At 45.6% G+C, this 6,818-nt stretch overlaps 1 pseudogene; it reads left to right on the top strand.

Moving 5' to 3' along the window:
* On the top strand, positions 1–1,320 carry LOC133233331 (arrestin domain-containing protein 4-like; annotated as a pseudogene).
* The last annotated feature ends 5,498 nt before the right edge of the window (positions 1,321–6,818 follow it).

Here is a 6,818-nt window from a genome sequence, read left to right as displayed (position 1 = left end):
ATGATTGTTAAACAGATTGCAATAAGTAAATATAATGTTGACTGGTGCCACTGTCGTATTTCTTTTGATGGTTTTTAGGAACAGAAATGGGATAGCTCAATCATGTAAACATAAAGTAATTTATTAGGGGATAACACATAACTTGTGCGGTGCCCTGGGGCCCCAGTGTGCGGCTCAGCGTGCAGCTCAGTGTGCGGCTTCAGTGTGCATCTGGGGGCTGGAAGCTGGATGCTGAGGAGCCAAGGTTGCATGCTGTGCCTGGAAACTCAAGAGTCCCCGCTGCCTGCACAGGTGGAGTACCTGACCGTGTGCCTGAGTCGGAGAAGGCGTCGGCTTACTACAGCCTGGAAAACATGCACTTCCATTTAGCTTTCAGCGTCCATCTGAACCTTTGGTAGTCTCATTCAGCAGGAAATATGCAAAACTATTCAGTACTGTGTGAGAACCCCTGTATTGAAAGCTCAGGAGAAAATAGTTGGCTCTTGGGTTTTTTAATTAATTAATTTTTTCCATTTTATTTATTTTTAATTGGAGTATAATTGCTTTACAGTGCTGTGTCAGTTTCTACTGTACAACAGCATGAACCAGCTATATGTTTGCCTATAGCCCCTCCCTCTTGAGCCTCCTTCCTATTCTCCCACCCCCACTCCCTGTTAGTTTTTCACCTCTGGTCCAATTTCACTGAGTGCCAAGACTGAAGGAAAGGGATCCTGCAATGGAGAATCTATTCCAGTCTACACAGAAGTGGAGAATTGTTGCTCTCGTCTGATTGATCCCAAAGTGGCTGTCTTCCAGATGCAGACATACCTGGCCAACAGGAAAACAAAGACTGTGAGGCTGGAGGTGGCCAACGTGACTGGGAACCACATCACCTCCAGGAGTACCAACAGCTGGAAAGGGAAGATCCTTAGGATCCCGCCAGTGACGCCAACCATCCTGAACTGCTGCAGCGTAAAGGGGACTACTCTTTAGCTGTGTCTGTTCACATTCCGGGTGCTAAAACAAGTTGATGCTTGAGCTCCTGCTAGTGATTAGCACGATTCCATTAGGAACTCCAGAATATCCAGGCGGTTCATATGAGCTGGTTGACACTGACTCTGCCAGATCAGCCGGAAACACCACCAAACTATGAAAATGTGGCATGGGAGGAAGAATTCTCTAGACACACTTCTTACCTTCAACCCCCTGGGAGGGGGAGTCATGCCATCCTTTGTTTGCCTTGCCTCAGGAATCAGATTTCAGACTCTGCCTCTTTATTCAGAGGTAAATTCACATCCTAGAGGTGTAGAAGAGACCCAGCCTGTTTCCTCCATTCTCTGAACGTGTTTCAGAAATCACTGTGTCCATCATCAAATTAGAACGTTGGTTCTTTACCCCGCCCTTTTGAGCAAGAGGGAGGGCAGATGAGCTTAAGGTCATAAATATATATCAGCACTGAAGATGACAGAAGTTAAAGAATTTGTTACTTACCAGTGGGGCAACAGGATTGTTGCACAAGTTTGTGATGTGGTCTTGTGCCCCTTTTGAATGAGAGGGCAAAGATGTGAAAAGTCACAGAATGTAATGGAAGTCCTGATGTGATAAAGTGGAGGGGTGCCTGTGTTGACCCAAGAGAAAGTGCCTATATATAGTGGAAATACTATGTGGGCATATCTTTAAGAGGGTTTCTCAAAGTGGAAAAGCTGTATCCTAAGCCTTAACGTCCCGTGAATGCATTGGGAGGAGATAATTTTGGAGGATATAGTAGCACAGGGGTGTAAATGAACAGAAAAGGAGCCCACTCTAAATACAAAGTGAGCCCTCTGGTGTCAGGGTCTTTACATTCCACAGGACAGCTGGAAGAATCATCGCTTTGACTAAACGGACCTTTGTCAACAAAGTAATGTCTCTGCTTTTTAATATGTTGTCTAGGTTTGTCATAGCTTTTCTTCCAAGGAGCAAGCGTCTTTTAATTTCATGGCTGCAGTCACCATCTGCAGTGCTTGTGGAGCCCCAGAAAATAAAGTCTGTCACAGTTTCCATTGTTTCCCCATCTATGTGCCATGAAGTGTTGGGACCAGATGCCATGATCTTAGTTTTTTGAATGTTGAGTTTTAAGCCAGCTTTTTCACTCTCCTCTTTGACCTCCATCAAGAGGCTCTTTAGTTTCTTTTTTGCTTTTTGCTGCTAGGATGGTGTCATCTGCATATCTGAGGTTATTGATATTTCTCCCAGGCAAGCTTGATTCCACCTTGAGCTTTCTCCAGCCTGGCATTTTGCATGATGTACTCTGCATACAAGTTAAATATGCAGGGTGACAACATATAGCCTTGACGTACTCCTTTCCCAATTTTAAACCAGTCTGTTGTTCCACGTCTGGTTCTGTTTCTTCTTGACCTGCATACAGGTTTCTCAGGAGACAGGTAAGGTGGTCTAGTAGTCCCATCTCTAAGAATTTTCCAGAGTGTGTTACGATCCAAAGTCAAAGGCTTTCATGGTCAATGAAGCAGAAGTAGATGCTTTAAAATGATAACCTTACATGAATTGAAGACACGCGTTCACAAAACTATGTCACATATTACAAGTCTGATACAAAACCACATGTAGAAAATAAAATAGTTCTTTAATAGGAAGAACTGCAGTAGACGTAGGGAGAGCAGAGAGAAAGAGGAGCCCCGAATAATAGAATGAACATAAATTCATAAGAAAGGATAAGAGTTTTGCAAATAACAAAAAAGAACGAAAGAAAGACGTCTTGAAAACGTGGCATTAACTCTATGCATTTGTGAACTAGGTATGAAAACCATAGTATATATGAAGTCTTCTTTTGATTCAGATCATCTACTGTAGAAAAAAATAGGAATATTACAATTCTAAGGAGGCGTGGGACTCTCCTTTTCCCCACCCCTACATGATCACTCCGTTCCTCTTTTCCCTTTCTGATGTGAAAGCAAGAGGACCTGGAATCTCAGCCCAGCTCCAGCATGAACCAGCTGTAAGCTGTGGGTTTTGCAAAGGGGGAACCTGGCTGAGCCTCGTCTCCAACACCAGGCCATCCTCTCTCATCTGCTCAAAGGAGAGAACCTGAAGTGTGATTTGACCAGTTGTGCCTTCCAAGCAAAGAGGCTTCTTCCAGTGAATGGAAACTGCCAGGGACCCTCATCTTCTCCCCTCCCCTCCTTTAATCCAATCACCATAAACCACTCAGAGCTTCCATGCCCCTCCCAGAAAGATGTGGTTATCTCCTCAGTCCCCAGGGACCCCGAGGTAATTTGCAAGGCAAATGAGTGTGGATCCCACCTATCAACTCCCGGGTTTCCCAAAACCTTGTCGGGCAGGCACTATAAAAGGCACACTCCGCACCTAGCAGAATCATTCGCCTCTGTGCTAGACCCGTTGCACTCTCGGCCTGGTGAGGAGGCTGAAGCCATGGAAGCGCAGTCTTGGAGGAGGGCACATCCCGAGCCCGCCTTGCCTCCGGGCCTGAACCGAGAACAGGCCTGGGCCTGGGCTCTGGATAACTTCCCGGCGCTGAGCCGCCCCTCCTGCCTAAGCCCCGAGTTCTGCGGGGACGCGCACTACTGCGCCTGTGGGCTGTCGCGCCACGCTTGTCCCGGACACGCGGACGGTCCCCGCGTCGAGAGCGGCCAGAAACGCTGGCGAGACTCGCAAGGCCAGGAGCCGGCTGCTTGTCCGGGATGGAGCGACAGTCCCGTCAAGAAGAGGCCCAAGCCACACAGCGCCGGGCCCAGGAGGGTCTGAACAGCCAGCAGCTGCGGAGGCTGCCAGACCCGCGGCCAGATCGCCTCCAGGAGGCCAGGAGGCCTCCACCCCACCCCACACACCTCGAGGCTGCGGAAAACTGAGACTTGAAACCCGGTGGAACCCGGCAAGGGAAGGAATAGCAGCCTTCTCTCTGGCCCACAGTACCCCTTCAATCACCACCCTGGACTGGGGCCTGAGTCACCCCAGCGGAGGCCCAATCTGCCGGGCTGGACTTCTCCCCTGGGCTCCGCCTCTCTCTGGGACGAGCCTGGAGATATCTGTGGGACAGAACATTCCTTCTTTGTTCTTCCTTTCTTGGATAATTGACGGCCTTTTCAATTAGAAATCTCTTCAGCCATACAAAGGAGCGCATTTGAGTCTAGTCTAATGAGGTGGATGAACCTAGAGCTTATTATTCAGAGTGAAGTCAGTCTGAATGAGAAAGATAAATCTCCTATACTAACGCGCATACATATATGGAATCTAGAAAGATGGTACTGATGAATTTATTTGCAGGGCAGCAATGGAGAAACAGACATAGAGAACAGATTTATTGACAGGGTAGGGGGAGGAAGGAGAGGGTGAGCTCTATGGAAAAAGTAACAGGGAAACTTACATTAGCATATGTAAAATAGATAGCCAATGGGAATTTACTGTATAACTCCTGGAACTCAAACTGGGGCTCTGTAAGAATCTAGGGGGTGGGATGGGGAGAGAGATGGGAGGGGGTTCAGACCAAGGGGGGACATATGTATACCGATGGCTGACTCACGTTGATAGCTGGCAGAAAACAAAAAAATTCTGTAAAACAATTACCCTTCAATTAAAAAATACATTAGAAAAAAAGAAATCTCTCTTCAGGAATCTATGCTATCAAGGAACTTTCCCGTCGATGTACTCAGAATTGTCATACTTCTTAGATTAATTCCAATTTGCACAATGATTAAAACATGCTTCCCTATTCTCGGCTTATGAATCGATTTGGGTGGATGGAATCAGTATTGATTTGGGTGGGTGGAGTCAGGATTGGAAGTGGTATTGGGATGGGGGAGTCTTTGGCTGGAAGAACTGAGACCCAGGTCAGGGCTCCAAAAGATTAAGGAAATACAAAATGAAACCATGACATATAACCTTGAGTACCATGGTGGCCTATATTAATCTTTTTCATTTGTTCAAATATTGGTAAAGTAGCACTCCCCAACATAGCTTTTGAGAAAAATTTGAAAGGATCTTTGGAAAGCCAGTATGACAATATGCATTAAACATTTCAACATGAATACTCTTGAGCCAGAGTACTAATTCTATAAGCAGAAATTGTAGTTAAAAACAGACGTGTGTGCCAATACAAGATAAAAAATGTAAATAATAGTCTGCACATATCTGCACAATTCCAAACTATACTGCTCTTAGAGATAAAATGGAAGGCATGATTTTTAAAAAGTTTTAATTTTTGACTGCTATTTCTTCATTGCTACGCTGGCTTTTCTCTAGTTGTGGTGAGTGGGGGCTCCTCTTCAGTTGCAGCGTGCGGGCTTCTCATTGCCGTGGCTTCTCTTGTTGCAGAGCGTGAGTTCTAGGGCTTGTGAGCTTCAGCAGTTGCAGCACGTGGGCTCTAGAGCACAGACTCAATAGTCGTGGCACCAGGGCTTAGCTGTTCCACAGCACGTAAGATCTTCCCAGATTAGAGACCGAATCCATGTCTCCTGCATTGACAGGCAGATTCTTTACTGCTGAGCCACCAGGGAAGACCCGGCAAGGCATGATTTTTAAAAGACACCCAGAGGCTGAATGTACCACAGCAGTACTTGAATCCTAGACAGGGAGTGACTATAGCAACTGAGCTTGAAGGGGGTGTTTCTAAGCCAAGTGGGAAGGGAAAGCACGAAGGCACAGCTACCCATAAGGCTGAGAGAGGGCAGTTTCCAGAGCCTTTCCTATGTAACATTCTGCTGCAGTTCCTTCCACAAGTGCCTACATCGGTCTTGCATGGCTTTTCCGGGTCTCACGCAGCCACCTGATCTACAGTATTCAGCTTCCTGGGGGCTGAAGTTAGAGATGATGGGGAACCATCATTCACCACACAATTCTCCTCCTAGTACCAGTGGAGCATTCCCCCAGTCTCAGCCTCTGGGGGTTGATCAGACCCAAGTTCCTGTGCCCTGTGGGGCAGGGAGTAAGTAACCCAGGCTACCCCTCTGGCTTCCAGACAACAAAACGCTTGAGGGTAGACAGATGAAGTTGCAAACCTTTGGTCTCCTAGATGCTGAATCAATCTATCTGGGCCAAGAGGTTGGACCCAGAAAGAGTTTTGTGGAGAACGGGCAATGCCCACGTGACAGTAACACACAGAGCTGTGTAGTTTTCCAATGGAAAGTACAGATCCCAACATGTGCTAATCAGCACTTCATGCTGAAATATGACTTCAATTCTGTAACCCTACATTTTCTTACTTATAAAATGTAATTTATAATAGCACTTAAAGGAATGGGATAATAAAAAAGACATAGTACAGTGCTTATCATAAGTTCTTAGTGACTACTACCTGTTGTAGCTTTAAAGGTAATGTGAATAGGCATTAGAATCCTTCTATTTCTTGTTGAACTATCTCTAAACATTTTAGTATCAAAGTTATACATATTTTAAAGTGAAATAGGACAGTACTTTACAAATTGAAACTATAACTTACACCCTATCCCTTCCCAACTGATGAGTAACTATATTGATATATATTGAAGAATGTTTTTATGTTTTACAAATGTAAACACACTAATGCAAATTAATTAAACAAATATTATTTCCCTCCAAAGAACCACGCTATACGCATGGATTAATGACTTGTCGGTCATTACTGCTTTGGACACCTTTCTTTCTTTATTCAAAGGTGTGTGTGTGCATGCTAAATCGCTTCAGTTGTGTCAGACTCTTTGTGACCCAATGGACTGTAGCCTGCCGGGCTCCTCAGTCCATGGAATTTTCCAGACAAGAATACTGGATTGGGTTCCCATTTCCTCCTCCAGGGGATCTTCCTGAACCAGAGATCCAGTTGGAGTGTCTTGTGGCTCCTGCATTGGTAG

Source organism: Bos javanicus, chromosome 20 (genome assembly GCF_032452875.1).
Source record: "Bos javanicus breed banteng chromosome 20, ARS-OSU_banteng_1.0, whole genome shotgun sequence".
NCBI lineage: Eukaryota > Metazoa > Chordata > Mammalia > Artiodactyla > Bovidae > Bos > Bos javanicus.
This window is presented reverse-complemented; position numbering and strand designations above follow the sequence as displayed.